Source organism: Somniosus microcephalus, chromosome 14 (genome assembly GCF_052327205.1).
Source record: "Somniosus microcephalus isolate GS21.2 chromosome 14, FLI_Smic_1.0, whole genome shotgun sequence".
Lineage (NCBI taxonomy): Eukaryota > Metazoa > Chordata > Chondrichthyes > Squaliformes > Somniosidae > Somniosus > Somniosus microcephalus.
The window spans coordinates 28,403,612-28,421,572 of record NC_141000.1 but is presented as its reverse complement, the minus strand read 5'-3'; the positions used below and the strand labels follow the sequence as shown (position 1 = coordinate 28,421,572).

General features: G+C 45.0%; 2 long non-coding RNA genes across 3 annotated transcripts in view; one reads left to right on the top strand and one right to left on the bottom strand.

The window, feature by feature from the left end:
* LOC147107399 (uncharacterized) overlaps nucleotides 1-883 on the bottom strand; it is a 71,791-nt gene extending 70,908 nt beyond the window's left edge. The window contains exon 1 of the long non-coding RNA XR_015080786.1: nucleotides 775-883. This is a non-coding gene — a long non-coding RNA (uncharacterized LOC147107399). The remainder of the gene's footprint in view (nucleotides 1-774) is intronic.
* LOC147107398 (uncharacterized) overlaps nucleotides 1-17,961 on the top strand; it is a 127,082-nt gene that overhangs the window by 6,701 nt on the left and 102,420 nt on the right. For both annotated transcript variants that reach the window (XR_015080787.1, XR_015080788.1), the window contains exon 2: nucleotides 6,061-6,145. This is a non-coding gene — a long non-coding RNA (uncharacterized LOC147107398). The remainder of the gene's footprint in view (nucleotides 1-6,060; nucleotides 6,146-17,961) is intronic.

Below are 17,961 nucleotides of genomic sequence, written 5' to 3'. Positions count from 1 at the left end.
TTCCCGATTCTAGCTCGAGTATTGTATGGCGGTCCGGGCTGTCAATCTCCCTACGCCGGAGTACCACCGTGTATCAATGTAAATACTGTAGTAGTATTATTGCTTCTATGCCATGTTGTCGGAGTTGTTTAGTCAAGGTGTGCTGTTCTGCTTAGACAAGCAGCATAATCCGGCGATGACATTAATAATAGGTAAACAGAGAGAGGTCGCACTTTTATTCTCTCTTTTTCCATTAATTTGTTATTAAAAACAGTTTTAACCCAACCTCAGGCAAATATCATCGCAAATAAACAACGTACCACGTTTCTTTCTCCACTAATTACGGAAATTCTTACATCAGATGCCCTGGTTTCTCGACGGTTTAGGATATGCGGAACAAGAGTGAACAAAATAGCTACACGAAAATAAACAAACCGGCGTATCATATGCGACTGTCCTATTTGCACGTATACATTTCGCATCAATAATTTTTTAATTTAAATCTGGAATTGCGTCATTCTGTCGTTAGCTATCAGTACAATTAGTACCAGTCAAGTTGATGCCCGCTCGGGTGCAATTTAATATACTCCAAAACATGCTTTTCGATCATACACTATTTAGTTATACGCTACACAGTCGCCACATAAGTTTAAAGGCTCCACAAACTAAGGTGTTTTGTCCCTAAATAATATTTAATGTAGTGAACAAAAGAAACAACAGTGGTTGATAAGATTTACACAGGTATATGACTGAACACTTTTTATGTAGTTTTAATAGAATCTGTGGGACACTTACTGACTCGCGAAAATCGATACCTCACGTAATCCAACTGAAACAGAATGTGTACTCTGTAGAATAAAGAATCTTCGCAAAAATCGACGCTTATGTTCTACCCAACGACAAAGCTTACCATTTTATGCAGTTTCAGCAAGCTTCAAGGAAGTTGTCCTTTTGTTCTACTATTTATAGATTGCGTCAACATTGCGAAAAGGGTAGGCGGAGCGGTCCCTGCAGGAAAGCGCACAACACACGCGACCTACCATCCAGTCGTAGTAAACCAGCAGGTCAAATTATCCCACGTGTTTGTGATAACCTATGTAATACGAATCCATATCCCCACTGCGGAAGAAACTGGATAACAGCCAAAATTTTTGCCAACAGGCCACATTGTTTTCAATATGTGTTGCTGTATGATTACCATATCATATTTTACATATATATATATCTGTATTTACGTATATATGAACTGAGAAAAGAACGCATGGAAATATTTAAATGTACACTCTTATTTAATCGCTCATCTTGTAATGTGCAACATATACCAGTGTTGGTTCAGATATTACTAATGTTCATTTGTGATAGTTGTCTTGAACATTGGTTTGCAAGGCCATGGGAGAGATAACAAACAGAATGTTTAATTACGTTTAGTGCCAGGGTTTGCTGTTGGGTATAGACATGAATTAAAAATATAGAAGTTATGAATTTTCCCAGTACTTTAGTAAAATAAATACTTATATCACTAGTACATATTGCTGCAAGACAATCTACATGGTACAATGCCACACCTGGCCACATCAAATAATTTAGTTGTGGGAGCCTGCTATCTTTTGCTGTCTGCTATTAAACCTACAAGAGAAAAGAAAATGGTAATAAATTGCTACATTTTTCATTGGTGCTGCTCATAACTCGTAAGTGTCTCAGATACATGTACATTTCATGTACAATAAACCTAGTAAGGCAGGGGTATCCCAAGCCTTTGTCCTTATGGTCACATTGGTGTGTACCATGAGCCTTGGGAGTCACAAATGAAGTTTATTCCCATTTTCTCATTAATCTGCATATATCTCAGTTGCTGATACTAACAGATCTTGGTGTTGTAATTCATGATTTAACCACCAGTGAGGCAACAGTGCTTAAAAACCCCCAATAATTTCCAACCCTATAAGCCCACAAAATAAGAAATATAAGCATAAATAGGACTGAGTTGCCTGAGCTTTAGGGCTGCATGGGAATCTGGCATCATCTGTTGGACACCCCTGCAGTCTGCCATGACTGTTCAGTATATACATGAAAAGAGAAAAAAAAGAGATTTGGCAATGACAAGAACATTGGTATTTTTGACAAACAAATGAAAAACTATTTGGTACACAGTTTTACACAAACAGTGCATTCTTTTATGTAATTCTGGAGCCTCAGGGTGCAAATTTAAATAAAGGATCGCTGATCAGCACTGGATGATCAGTGCAATGTCATACACAACATCACTGTCACCTGAGGTCCTCACCATCACAGAAGCCAGGCTTCAGCCAATCTGATTCACTCCACGTAATATCAAGAAACGGCTGAGCGCACTGGATACAGCTAAGGCTTTGGGCCCCGACAACATCCCGGCTGTAGTGCTAAAGACTTGTGCTCCCGAACTAGCCACGCCTCTAGCCAACCTGTTCCAGTACAGCTACAACACTGGCATCTACCCAACAAAGTAGAAAATTGCCCAGGTATGCCCTGTCCACAAAAAGCAGGACAAATTGAATCTAGCCAATTACCGCTCCATCAGTCTATTCTTAATCATCAGCAAAGTGATGGGAGGTGTCGTCGACAGTGCTATCAAGTGGTATTTACTCACCAATAACCTGCTCATCAATGCTCAATTTGGGTTCCGCCAGGACCACAGGGCTCCAGGCCTCATTACAGCCTTGGTCCAAACATGGACAAAGATCTGAATTCCAGAGGTGAAGTGAGAGTGACTGCCCTTGACATCAAGGCAGCATTTGTCCGAGTGTGGCATCAAGCATCCCTAGTAAAACTGAAATCAATGGGATTCTAGGGGAAACTCTTCACTGGCTGGAGTCACACCTAGCACAAAGGAAGATGGTTGTGGTTGTTGGAGGCCAATCTGCTCAGCCCCAGGACATCACTGCAGGAGTTCCTCAGGGCAGTGTCCTAGGCCCAGCTGTCCTCAGCTTCTTCATCAATGACCTTCCCTCCATCATAAAGTCAGAAGTGGGGATGTTCACTGATGATTACAGTGTTCAGTTCCATTCGCAACTCCTTAGACAATGAAGCAGTCCGTGCCTGTATGCAGCAAGATTCAGGCTTGGGCTGATAAGTGGCAAGTAACGTTTGCCCCATGCAAGTGCCAGGCAATGACCATCTCCCAACAAGAGAGAGTCTAACCACCTCCCCTTGACATTCAAATCTTCAACCATCAACATCCTGGGGGTCACCATTGACTAGAAACTTAACTGAGCCAGCCACATAAATACTGTAGCTACAAGAGCAGGTCAGAGGCTGGGTATTCTGCGGCGAGTGTCTCACCTCCTGACTCCCCAAAGCCTTTCCACCATCTACAAGGCACAAGTCAGGAGTGTGATGGAATACCCTCCACTTGCCTGGATGATGCAGCTCCAATAACACTCAAGAAGCTCAACACCATCCAGAACAAAGCAACCCGCTTGATTGGCACCCAACCCACCACCTTAAACATTCACTCCCTCCACCATTGGTGCACCGTGGCTGCAGTGTGTACCATCTACAAGATGCACTGCAGCAACTCGCCAAGGCTTCTTCGACAGCACCTCCCAAACCCACAACCTCTACCACTTAGAAGGACAAGGGTAGCAGGCGCATGAGAACACCACCACCTCCAAGTCACACACCATCCTGACTTGGAAATATATTGCCGTTCCTTCATTGTTGCTGGGTCGAAATCCTGGAACTCTCTAACAGCACTGTGGAAGTACCTTCACCACATGGACTGAAGTGGTTCAAGAAGGTGGTTCACCACCACCTTCTCAAGGGCAATTAGGGATGGGCAATAAATGCTGGCCTTGCCAGCGATGCCCACATTCCATGAATGAATTAAAAAAAACCACACCATAGTGCTGCACTGTCATGTGCCCAGATGCTGAGAGTGTGGAGAAACAGTGGTGATTTGTGCTAGATAATGCTTTCACAGGAATATATTTTGAAAGCACAGAAACATGCCCTGGGAGTTGCTTTCTCATCCCTCGAGCCAATTTCTTTTCGTAAAGGAAGTCATTTATCATGGGAAGTGCTGAAATGCATAGAATTTACAAAACTAATTTCTCAGTGATCTTGCCTATAATTCACTAGTGTCTTAAATACTGGTACATTGTGAGGTTTATTTCATGTGAAATAAACCCAGCAAGGCACCACTGCTTGTTTAGTATATACAGGATGCACAGCAGGACTCAGTAGTTTGCCAAAATACAGGCTTGTGACCTACATAAGCCCAACTCACTGGTGGTTTGTTTTTGTGAAAACCACTGAGTCCTATCATTTTTATACCATCCATTATGTGCTGTTGAGGTACGTTTAAATGTTTATGGTTTGTAACTGCATATATTTTTGTGTGAAAGCACTTTTTTGCGCTGAACTGGCATTAGTGCCCATGAGTACAAAGTACTGAAATTGTGGCTGTTTGAAGCAGTGTGCACTACACAGCTGTTGAAAATTTGATGAAGATCCGAGACAAAAGCAGATCTTGTGGAAGAGCTGGAGGTGGAGACTATAGAAAAAGACAATAATGGAAAGGGAAAGGAGACACAAAAGAAATAATGATGGATGTGAGCATAAAATAACCTTTGAGGGGAATGAAGGCAGGCAATAGTGCAAGAGACAGAGCTTGGAGAAGGGGCATACGGAAGAAAGAAAACTGGGATAAAACAATAGAGCGAGAATGAAAGGAAAGACATAATTTACAGAAAGTATTTCAAGTGGGGTTGGGATTCGTGTTTATTTAATTTTATTGAGTTAGGAGAAATTTAATGAATTAACTTCCGCCTGCTTCCTCTCAAACCAGTGTCAGTGCTTCGGTAGTCAGAAACAAAGTTGACTTTTGTAGATGGTAGCTCACACAATTTGTAAAGTGGTTCTGGGTTCAGAAATAAACCACTGGTTGTGACTTCACAAATATAGTAAAATCTATTGCAGGCCTACTACTCTGAGAGTACGCCGTCATAAATCCCGAACTTGCAATCTGTCAAGTTCCGACTTGACAGATCATCCTCGCCGACACCGTACCGACATTGAAAACCTAATTGCTGGCGCAGAGTTGGGCTAATTGCCCACCAACTGCCCAGCAATTACGTACGACAATTTTACGTGAAAGGAAACAGGCGCGGGGCCTGTTTCCACAACGTAAGGGGATACCCGTCAATAAAAAATCTTCATCTGATGCTTTATTACTGTATTGGAATTTTAAAAAAAGCTTTTTTTCAATTAGATGACACCCAGGAACGTATAAAGTTGTAGAACCTGAGTGTCTCATTTGGGATGGCACCTGGAGAAAATGTGGAATATTAGCACAAATTGACAGGCATACACACGGAATCATCTAATAACTTATAGTGGATGTTGTTAAATTTGTGTTTCTTTAAAAGAAATGGGAATATAGCAGATGATAATTTAACTGAATTTCATCCTGGTTCTCCTGAGTGCCATTAACTACTGGAATCTGCCTCCTCTTTTCCTTGGATTTATTTATTTTTCCTGTTTTTATTTCCTTCTATTCTTTCTCTGAGAAAGCTTCAAAGATCAATTCTCCAAATATAAAGCTTCAAAGATGAATTCTCCAAATACATGTCACTTCTGTTTCCTGATTGGAGCACCAGCCCACGTGATCCCAGGTACGCTTTTGTACACGCTGCGCCCCATGGGATCCGTGGGCCATTACTCTGCTGTCTACTACGCAGCATCTGCTAGCAAGTTCGCAAAGGAGGGTCCCCATCAGGTAAGTGCACATTCTGTTCAGATGCCGGTGGCGTACCCCTTAGGTACGCCACCGACTGCAAAATCCAGGCCAATATTCTAAATAATTATTCCAAGTTTTAAAGTCTGAGACTTTATTGAATTATGTTGCAGAATAATATTGATATTTGTGGCTACCATAGTGATGAGGCTTCAGGCTTATTTTGATATTCATCATTTGTGTTTGTGATTGTAGTGAACACTATTTCCACATTTTTATTTCTACTAACAGGAATTGGTATAATAGCAGTAAGGATGTATAATAAGCTGATTATAACTTTTTGTGAACCATATGATATTGTTTTGCAGCTGTGATATTACTGAAGATGACCTCCTCTGGTGGTGTAGTAGAAGCTAGAAGTAGTGAGAACTAACGTCAGCCAAACATCAGATGGTAATGTAAACAAAAGTCTGATAAACTTAGAATCTATTTCTCAAATTTATTATGGAAATCTCTAAACACGAGAAAGCTAACACAAATGCAGAGCATATGAGAGCACTCTACAATTCTCTAAGTCAGCAACTTAAACATATTGTTAAATATGTATATATTTTGCATAAAAAGACATTATGAAATGAGTTAATACCTGTAATAAAACATTAAAGTTTTGCTCTTTCAGTTGATGGTACTATCATCATCCATTATATAAGCTCTATATATAAATCATGTGATGTAAAACAGATTATGAGATAATAGTTTTTTTTTAATACAATTTTATTTAAGTGGATTTTGATCTAAGTACAATGACCTTTGTTTTGATAACCAATGAAGTTTTAGTTAAGGGAAGGTTATGGTTTACATGACAAGATCAGTGGTCATCTTGCAAATCAATTTTGATAACTGAATAAGAACATAAGGATTCGGAGCAGGAGTAGACCATTCGGCCCCTCAAGCCTGCTCCGCCATTCAATAAGATCGTGGCTGATCTTCGACCTCAACTCCACCTCTCATTCTTCTAAACTCAAGTGAGCATAGGCCCAATTTACTCAACCTCTCTTCATAGGACAACCCTCTCATCCCAGGAATCAATTTATTGAAGCTTCTTTAGATAAGGAGACCAAAACTGTACACAGTAATCCAGGTGTGGTCTCACCAAAGTTCTGTACAATTGCAGTAAGACTTCTTTACTATTGTACTCCAACACCCTTGCAATAAAGGCCAACATGCCATTTGCCTTCCTAATTGCTTTCTGTACCTGCATGCTAACTGATGATGAATAATAATGAATGATTGATGGTGACATGATATGTAAATGTGTTAAAGGATAGAAAACACAAGATCATGCTAAAAACAGTCTATACAGACTCTATAAAAGGAAACAAGCTTTTGAAGATGCACACAGAAATGGACAAATGTGGGTTCTTCATTACTCATAAAGTTAACCCCTTCCACCACTAGGATTAATGTATTCTCTGTTTATAGCTAAGTTTTTCCTGAGAGAGTGATTGACTTGATGAACCCACGACGATTGCACCTTTGCATCCTTTCACTTCCTGTGTACGTTATTTTACAAAAGTTAGGTCTTTTTGGTTTGGTTTCTCATTCATATATTCTCATATTTTATAGCTTAGCTTTTCTCTGCACATTGATGGATAAGAATAATAGCTTTGGATTGCTGCCAAACTAGATCATCAGGTGATTCAACGTGAACCATAGAAATATGGCACAGTTTAGTTGTTGGTTGAATCGACTTAAGATTTTCTTGTCTAGAGTTAGAATCAATTTGTAAAGACAATTTAACTGCAAGATGGAATACCGGTAAAGAGTCTTTCATTACATATGTTGGAGATTGGGAATTTCAGAAGGGAACTTTCCTAAATGGTTTACATTTTGAGGTGGTATTAATGCTATGCTATTATGTAGGTTGTACATTCTTCATACATTTCCCACATCATAAATCCTGAACTTGACTGGGCCATCATTGAGAGGCGGTGCAGTATTTCCATACATGGAGGAAGGGAAAATGCATGTTGGCATGGAGGACTACTCCTGAGTTGCCTGCTGAAAATGCAGGTCCACCTTCCCACTCACTTGGCTGCAAAATAGTACATGTTAAAGGACTGAATTAGGAAAATGTATTTTAAAATGGGGATTAGAAAGAGATGTATTTCTTGTATGCTAAATATTTTCAATTCATATACATTTGACATGGCTCCAGATAGTACACAGTTGGAACATATTTATATAGGATTTTATATCAATGACTTCATACAGTTGACCAAGATTCATAAACTGTTATTAGCATTGCGTCTGTTGACAGCACTAACCATGTTCAATTGCACCTTAGTTAAGAACTGTATTCTATATAGAAATGTGTGATGATACACAACAATTCTGAATATTTATCTGTCAGCTTTTTGCACATTGCATTTGCTTGTAAGTGCTGGAATGGGAAGGTAAAATGCAGCATTAGTAAATTTGGGCCATTCTTTACTCTCTTGTATTTTTGTAAACCTTGGCAAACAAAGGAAAAGTGGTTTGGTAAACATTTTAAAATCAGGATTATGACCTTTTAAAAATGCAGAGGTGGTTTGGATGCCTGACTCTTTAATGATAAGGATTTCTTCCCAATCCTGCTTCACCTTTGATGCATCATATGGCATATTGGTGTGATGTTTTGGCACTCTGCCATTGAGTGGTAGAAACCCATTTACTACCACTTGAACCTTGCGGTTTCCTAAATGGAGATTTAAATTCCACCTATGCCACCCAAAATAATTGCTGAATGGAATCTGTAGATGAGGGAATACTGGTAGATTATTTACTTCTGGAGCTCCTAACAGCTAGGTCAGACATGTCATTAGCAGAGTTCTAGGAGCAGGTTACCTGCCCACCTTCTCAATCAGGAAATAGTGCATGACACGGGAGGCTTAATAGTAAGAGAAAGTAAAATAACAAAAAATGGTGGGAAAAAGTAAAGCAAACATGAGATATCGTGGTTCAGTGGCTTTTGTATGCTACCAATGAGGTAGTCTTATTCCATTGGGTTGAAGTCCACATTTGTTCCAATCTTGAATAAAGTAGTACTGGAACCTCAATACAATGCACAAGCATAATTCTTATAATGTCCCTGTCCACATCTTGGGGCAGAGTGCTAAACTCCAGGACTGCTACAAAAAGGAAACAAAATAGACATATTTGATGAAAATGCTGTTGGGAGTTTATATTGTATAGTTTGGTTTGATGATCATTAAATTTGTTGCTCTTTAGAGTCTGAAGAGGTTCCTGTTTTACAGTTAGCTGCCAGTTGGTTAATTTGCCAGAAGAATCTGAGGATGTGAGGCCTATATGTGGTCAATCAAAGTGAAATCTTACTATTGAATTTCAATAAGAGCAAAAAAAGGAACATCCTCATTAGGAAATAATTTAATTATAATGAAGTTCATTCATTCTTCTGCATACTTGCAGCATGGAAGATCCTGGTAGACCTATTATTTTTATTTCTTGTTTGAAAATTTAATTTGAGGTACTCTTCTCCCTACCATGGAGAAACTATATGCAATGCCATAATTAAAATTAAATTTGATTTACAGACTAATCCATTCAAAATCTTGTTGGCAAGCTGTTCAATATATTTTTACGTACAGTATAGATATAAAAAATCTACTTTATTGTACTAATCGCTCCATAATATTCCCAGGACTGTCATTTTGGAATTTCAAGTCTGAGCAGCTAGAGTGTTGGCATACCAGTGGTAACTACGAGTTTGAGTTTCACTGTGATTTTCTTTTCCACTGGACTAACCTGGGTTGCTCTTACGCACTTCCTAGGAGCTGGTTTAAGAATGTTGTTTGTAAATGTCTGGGGACATGTTGCCTTCTGTGCAAAAGGTCTAAAGTGATTTCTCCATGACACTATCAACGATCTTCGATCATCCAACAAGAAGTGATTTTCAAAGCATTGAATTGAAAGTCGTTGCTTGCAAACCCCTTCACGGACTTTACGCTCCCTACTTTCGTAACCTCTTCCAGTCCATTTGCCAGCTGCTCTTCCGATTCTGGCCTCTGTGCATTCCCCGTCTGCTTGCCCCACCTTTGGTTGCAGAGTTTTGAGCTGTCTTGGCCCTACACTCTGGAACTCTCTGACGCGCACTCTTTATCTAGCTACCTTTCTGTTTACCTTCAAAAACTTTTGTCGAACCTTTCTCATTGATCATGCCTTTGGTTATGTCCCCCAACTCTACTACAATTGTCCATTGTCTTTTGTTAAGCAGCTTGAGATGCTTACTGTGTTAAGGATACTTTATAAATTCAAGTTGTTTGAGTGATGGTAGGTGCAGTAATAAGTAATGTTGTATGCCTATGAAGAAGCACAAAGATCAAGTGCAGAGCATTTTGAGTTGTAAAGGATTACTCATGTAAGCTAGGAACATTCAAGACCAGCAGATTTTGATAAATCTGTAATCTAATTACTAATATTTGGTAATCCTAGTACTTTTGACCATTATCCTTTATAACTTTGTTATGTATGTTTCAGAAAAATAGCAAGAGCTTAAAGACTAGTTGACAATTTTTACCTTTTGCAATCAAATCCATCTGGCTGCCTATCTGACATCTGAATGCCTGACCCAGCTTGCAGCCACTATCAAATTTAAACATTTGTCCTGTTCCTCCTCTGTCTGCCTCAACTGCTTTCCCTTCAGATCAATGCCGTTTCCCAACCACTCCGTGCTTTGCTCTGATCTCCCATTGCCCACTTGATTGCCTTCCATACCCTGCCTTCTATGGGTGCTAAACTGCTACTTCATCTTGGGTTTGCTCACCTAGTGAGAAAGTATCCTCAGTATCAGTATCCTCAGTACGAAAAAGTTGTAGCGCACTTTTACACTTGCAAAGAGCTGATTTTAAACTATCAAAAGTCATACAATGTATGTTCATCTTTAATGTGGAAAAACAACCAAAGCCGCTTCACTAAATCAGATAAAAATGAATCCCAAGCCAAAGAAGTAGATATTAGAAGAGGTGACAAAAGTCTTAGGGCTAAAAATCCGTGGCCACCACGAGAGTTTCCAGTGTCACCGCAGCCTCCGGTTAACAGCTGCTGAAAATGGACAAAGCGCTAGCGGAGAAAAATTTGTGCTGGGGGCTAAAGATTTTTAGCCCAGTACTAACTTACTGTGTAACACCCTCCTGGTGGCGTTAGTGCAGGCATGGGAGTCGAAGGCCGTGATTTTATTAATGGAGGCGGGTTGAGTGTGTGTCCACTGCTTGGAGGCTTTCCGACCTGCTCCCGGCTGCTGCCTCCCTAAACTTACTATTTTGCCTTGATTGGCCTCGTTATGGCCGACGTGCGGGTCCCTCCAGGCAATTGCTTGGAGGCTGTCAGTTTCTCGCGTCTGGTGACGTGTTGTTTGGATGAAAATTTAAAGGGGCCATGTCCCCTTTGGGAAAAATGTCAATGGGATAGATTGGTGCTGTATTATATAGAAAGGAGAGTTGACAGCGTCTGTTCTGAACAAAATTTAATGAATAAAATTGCTGGTCATATTATTCTAGAAAGATATTTATGTTTTTTTTATATATCAATTTATTATCTGACTATGAAATGAAAAAGATGCCAGATTTGTTCCAATCATTGGCTTAGTAATATTAATGCTTTTTTCTCTTAAAGGTGCTGGCTGCTGCAGGAACGGCAGCCTCAATAATTAAGGCTGCACCCAGGTTCAATGAGGGCTCTCGCCATGCTCTTGTTGAGGGAGTTAGAGGACATCAGGAGCTCCTCTTCCCTGGAAACAGAAGGAGGAGGCCTCCTCAGCAAACCAAGGCAGCTTGGCTGCAAATTGCTGAGGAGGTGAGCTCGAGGTCTGTGTGCAGACACACTAGGGTTCAGTGTGGAAAAAGGTTTAATGATCTGCTGAGATCACCTAAAGTGTGGCCTCTGTGTTCTGGGAAATGGAAGTTCAAGAGTGAGGGCTCAGGGTGATTTCCATGTGGAATGTTGGTGGTGACATTGAGCGCAAACCACCGTTTATTGGACAGATGATGCCTGGGGTTTTGAGAATGTCGGACTTATATTCATCTCCATGTGCCAGCCACCTGTGGTTGAAGCATAAGCTTACGTGAATCTGGCATGGATGAGTGCATCCCTTGCCTGACAGCCAGCAATGTGGTCGCCTGCTGCTGGATTGGCCACATCCGGCCCCACAAGGCGTCATTCTCCATCCTCCCCCTTGTCCTCTTCCTCGTCCTCTTCATCTTCCTCCAAGGAGGCTGTGTGCTGAGCCACTTGTTCATCCGGCAGCACTAAGCCGCGCTGCTCTTCCTCCGAATCTGACGACCAGCGGCGGGGCAGAAAGGAAACAAGATGCTGGTATCCTGATACATTATGCTCCTTCTGGCATGCACCTCTTGCTTTCCCACCCTCCCCTCACCACAACTCCACCCTTGTGCCTTCCTCATTTCACAAACCCAAGAAATGCAACTTGCCCAGCCAGTGGTTGGCCAAGAAGATGGAGAGGAGAGTGAAGAAGAAGAAACATCATCACTCGATTTGACGCTCCCAACCACCAGCTCCTCAAGGTCGCCCAGCAAGTGTCCCCCATTGAAAGTCAGCAGCCTTCCACCAGCCATGCTGCAGCCACTGGAGTAGCACTGCATGACATCAGTAGGATAGGCAAAGGCACACACAAGACAGTCACTAAAGGAATGCATAAGGATGATGAGTTGATTTCTTGATGTCATCTTGGATGGATAGATGTATAAAGTTGGATGGGAATGTTTGCTTTGTGGTAGCTTTTATTTCAGCATCATGGCCAAGAGGACGCTGTGATGGACAGTAACAGAGGGAAGGTAAGGTGTGGGACTAATGTTGAAAGGGGAATTGGGGTTGTGGTCACTGGGACCGCAGGCAGGCGGATGATTCCATCCTGGATATCCCAGCCAGAAAGGGGCTGTCTGGGTTGCATCTTTTCTTCTGCTTCCTCCTCTTCTGCTTCCCCCTCTTCTGCTTCCCCCTCTTCTGCTTCATCCTCTTCTGCTTCATCCTCTTCTGCTTCCTCCTCTTCTGCTTCCCCCTCTTTGGCTTTCTCCTTTTATGTTTCCTCCTTTTCAGCTACCTCTTCTTCGCCTTCCTCCTCTTCTGTTTCCTCCTCTTCGGCTTCTTCTTCTTCTGTTTCTTTCTTGTCTGCGTCTTCCTCTTCTCTCTGCGAGCAGATGCTTTAAATCTGAAATGACAGCATAAAATGCTGGAAATACTCAGCAGGTCAGGCAATATCTTGATCTGAGACGTGAACTCTGTTTCTCTCCACGGATGTTGCCTGAACTGCTGAGTATTTGCAGCATTTTCTTCTCAGGGGCCTTCCTTTACCAACCAAGGCTTTGCAAGCATCCAGCAGCACTCCCAACACACTTAAAAAGCTTTTAACATGTATTGCAGCAAGCCACTACTTCAATAAAATAAAAAAAAGTCCAGAAGCTTAAATGCAAACTTACCTGAAAGATGTGTGTGTCCCTTTAAGAGGTGCTGACAGCGCCTCTGTCAGTCTGCTGCACGCTAGGTTTACATGGTGAGCTTAGGACCCAGCACTGAACTCAGTGCAAAGGTCCAAGTTCACCATGTTGACATTAAGTCGGCATGATGTCACCTTGATGCGCTATCAATTACTCATAAAAGACTGAGAGTTAAGAGAGTAACTAAAGGCTTTTATTAACAAAAGAATGAAGGTCTGCCTCGAGTGGTCGACCGGTCCAGAAATACAAAGGGCTGGGGAGCAGTCACCTTTATACTAGGACTTGTGGGAGGAGTCAGCCGAGGCATGTCCAGGCATGTACACAGTGGAATACAAACAGTGGTTTACCACATTCACCCCTTGTTTAAAATTGAGTCCGGCGGGGTGAAGTGTATTAAAAGTTAGTGTATTGGAGTCTCTCCGGAGGTCTTGTCTGCCGCTGTGATCGGCGTGGCGACGGCAGGGGTAGTGGAGCTTCCGGCGTCGAGTCCTGCGTAGGCTGTGGCACAGGCGTGTCGTCCTCGTAGATGTCGAGCGGGTCGCGGGGCCCAGGCCTGCCGTCTGCTGGGGCTGGATATCGGATCGTGGGGGTGGGTGGTAGTGAGTAGTGGGTTACTGTGGCCCCCGAGGGTGCAAGGTCTCTTATGGAGACTGTGTCCTCCCGCCCGTCCGGGTATGCAATGTAAGCATACTGGGGGTTGGCGTGGAGGAGGTCGACCCTCTCGACCAGGGGGTCCGTTTTATGGGTCCTCACGTGCCTTCTCAGTAGGACCGGCCCTGGGGACGTCAGCCATGGCGGTAGCGATGTCCCTGATGTGGACTTCCTTGGGAAGACAAACATTTTCTCATGAGGGGTGGCGTTAGTGGCAGTGCAGAGCAGTGACCGAATAGAGTGGAGCGCATCGGGGAGCACATCCTGCCAGCGGGAGGTTGGAAGGCCCCTAGACTTTAAGGCTAGCAGGGCGGCCTTCCAAACTGTCGCATTTTCTCTTTCCACCTGTCCGTTCCCCCGGGGGTTGTAACTGGTGGTCCTGCTTGTGGCAATACCCCTAGTTAGCAGGTACTGACGGAGTTCGTCGCTCATAAACGATGAGCCCCGGTCGCTATGGATATAGCTGGGGAAACCGAACAGGGTGAAGAGGTCGTTCAGACATTTAATGACCGTGGCACTGGTCATGTCCGGGCAGGGGATGGCGAACAGGAAACGGGAGTACTCATCAATAATATTGAGGAAGTACACATTGCGGTCGGAGGAGGGGAGAGGCCCTTTAAAATCAACGCTCAGGCGCTCGAAGGGGCGAGTGGCTTTTATCAGGTGGGCCCTGTCTGGTCTATAGAAGTGCGGTTTGCACTCAGCGCAGACTTGGCAGTTCCTGGTCATGGTCCTGACCTCCTCAATAGAGTAAGGCAGGTTGCGGGCCTTGATGAAGTGGAAGAACCTGGTGACCCCCGGGTGGCAGAGGTCATTGTGGAGGGCCCGCAGTCTATCGATCTGCGCGCTGGCGCAGGTGCCACGCGATAGCGCATCCGGGGGTTCATTGAGCTTCCCGGGCCGGTACAGGATCTCGTAATTGTAGGTGGAAAGTTCGATTCTCCACCTCAAGATCTTGTCATTTTTGATTTTGCCCCTCTGCTTGTTGTTAAACATGAATGCAACTGAACGTTGGTCAGTGAGCAGGGTAAATCGTTTTCCGGCCAGGTAGTGCCTCCAATGACGCACAGCCTCCACAATCGCCTGGGCCTCCTTCTCAACAGCGGAGTGTCTGGTCTCCGGGCCTTGGAGGGTTCGTGAAAAGAAGGCCACGGGTCTCCCCGCCTGATTGAGGGTAGCTGCCAGGGCAAAGTCGGACGCGTCGCTTTCCACCTGGAAGGGGATGGATTCGTCCACTGCGTGCATGGTGGCTTTGGCAATGTCTTCCTTGATACGGTGGAAGGCTAAGCGGGCCTCTGCCGTCAAGGGAAAAGAGGTGGACTTGATCAGCGGGTGGGCCTTGTCCGCATAGTAGGGGACCCACTGGGCATAATAGGAGAAAAACCCTAGGCACCTCTTCAGGGCCTTGAGGCAGTGGGGCAGTGGGAGTTCCATAAGGGGACGCATCCGGTCGGGGTCGGGGCCGATGACTCCGTGTTCCACAACACAGCCAAGGATGGCGAGGCGGTTTGTGCGGAATATGCACTTCTCCTTGTTATATGTCAGGTTCAGGAGTTGGGCGGTGCGGAGGAATTTTTCGAGGTTTGCGTCATGGTCCTGCAAGTCACGGCCGCAGATGGTCACATTGTCCAGATATGGGAAAGTGGCCTGCAACGCATTTTGATCTACCATCCGGTCCATCTCCCTTTGGAAGACGGAGACCCCGTTGGTGACACCAAAGGGAACCCTAAGGAAGTGGTAGAGGCGGCCGTTTGCCTCAAAGGCAGTATACTGGCGGTCCTCAGGGCGGATAGGGAGCTGGTGGTACGCTGATTTCAGGTCAATGGTCGAGAAGACGCGGTACTGCGCGATCTGGTTGACCATATCAGCTATGCGGGGGAGTGGGTAGGCGTCCAGCAGGGTGTAGCGATTTATTGTCTGGCTGTAGTCGATGACCAGGCGCTGCTTCTCGCCGGTCTTAACGACCACAACCTGGGCTCGCCAGGGGCTGGTGCTGCCCTCAATAATCCCTTCCTTCAGGAGCCGCTCCACTTCGGTTTTAATGAAAACCCTGTCCCCGGCACTATCGCCTGCTCTTTGTGGCGATGGGCTTACAGTCGGGGGTGAGGTTAGCAAACAGTGGGGGGGGGGTGACTCTGAGTGTGGAGAGGTTGCACCTGGTGCGCGGCGGGCAATTTGGGAGCTGCTGGCTGCGGACTGTGAGTGGGGGTAGGGGTCCACCGTACGCCATCGTAACACTTTTAAGGTGGCACTGAAAATCTAACCCCAGCAGGACGGCAGCGCAGAGGTCGGGCAGGACCAGAAGTTTAAAATGATCGTACACGGTCCCGTCTACTACGAGTGTCACTACGCAGTAGCCGCCGATGTCCGCCGACTGGGACTCGGAGGCCATAGAAATCCGCTGGTGCGCAGGCAGGACTGGGAGAGAGCAACGCCGCACCGTGTCGGGGTGGATGAAGCTCTCCGTGCTCCCAGAGTCAAAAAGGCAGATTGTATCGTGGCCATTTACCTTAATGTCCATTGTGGAACTGGCCAGCTGGTGCGGTCTCGCTTGGTCCAGTGTAACGGATGCCAGCGTAGGGGTCGGTGTGTCGCTGCGGGTATCAGATGAGGCGGTGTTGGGGGCCTGCTGCGTTCCGGCTGTCGTCCAAGATGGCGGCGTCCATGATCCCCATGTGGCTGGAGGCGTCCAAAATGGCTGCTGTACCGGTGGTTCGCACATGGCCGGGGAGGCCCAAGATGGCGGCCCGCATGGCCCACACGCGGCGCTGCTGGGGTTCGGGGTGGCTTTGGCCCTGCAGACGTTAGCGTAGTGTCCCTTCTTCCCGCAGCCCGAGCAGATCGCGTTTTTCGCCGGGCAGCACGCTCTGGGGTGTTTTGCCTGGCCACAGAAGTAGCATTTCTGGCCTTGGGGCACTGCCGACTGGCCTTGGGACACTGCTGCGGTAGTTGGGCCGTTGCTGGGGTGTGGCTGGGGTGGCACGGCGCTATGAGGCGGTCCTACCGTGTCCCAGGCTGTCATTCCCCGCGGCGTCCACGGTGCAGAGGAGTAGGCATCCATGCCCCGGTAGGCTGCATCCAATGATAGTGCGAGTTCAGAGGCCTTGTTGAGGTCACTCTGCTCCAACAGTCGCTGTCGGGTGTAATTGGATCTGTGGCCCGCTACAAAAGCGTCCCGGATAAGTTCCTCTGTGTACACGGCGGCCTTTACATCCTTACAACCACAGGCCCAGCCAAGCACAGACAGTGCCTGAAGGTATTCCACGGTCGATTCCCCAGGTTGTTGTTTACGACTCCCCAGAAGGTGCCTGGCGTACACTTCGTTCACTGGGCGCGTGTACTGGTCCTTGAGGAGCTTGATAGCGTCCGCGTACGAGGTCGCGTCTTGGATGACCGAGTACACTCGGTGGTTCACTTTGTAGGTCAGGACATCCAGTTTGTCCTCGTCCGATTTGATTGCTGCGGAGACGGTCAGGAATTTTTCGAAACACTTAAGCCAGTGAGTAAACTTGGTGGATGAGTCCGCCTCCCGATGATCTAAGTCCAGGCATGCTGGTGTGAGGATCTTCTCCATTATAAAAATTTTGTTAATAAAATTGATGCGCTATCAATTACTCATAAAAGACTGAGAGTTAAGAGAGTAACTAAAGGCTTTTATTAACAAAAGAATGAAGGTCTGCCTCGAGTGGTCGACCGGTCCAGAAATACAAAGGGCTGGGGAGCAGTCACCTTTATACTAGGACTTGTGGGAGGAGTCAGCCGAGGCATGTCCAGGCATGTACACAATGGAATACAAACAGTGGTTTACCACACACCTCTCCCTCATTTTAATTTGCAGGGTGATGGATCTTACCGGCAGCACTGCCGGGCCTGGGAAAATGGTGGATGCTGTGGGACCCGCCACTAGCTGGCGAAAGAGCGGCGGCCGCCTTTTTGCTATTTTTTTGCCGGTAATGGGTGGCATAAAGCCCCTGAATTTTTAGCCCTTGGTCTGTAAAGATGTAGTCCTCCTGAAAATGTTATGTCTCAGTCATATTACATTGGTGATATCCAATCAATTAATGTATAATTTTGATTTGAGTCTTCGATTCTGGCTACCACAACAAACTC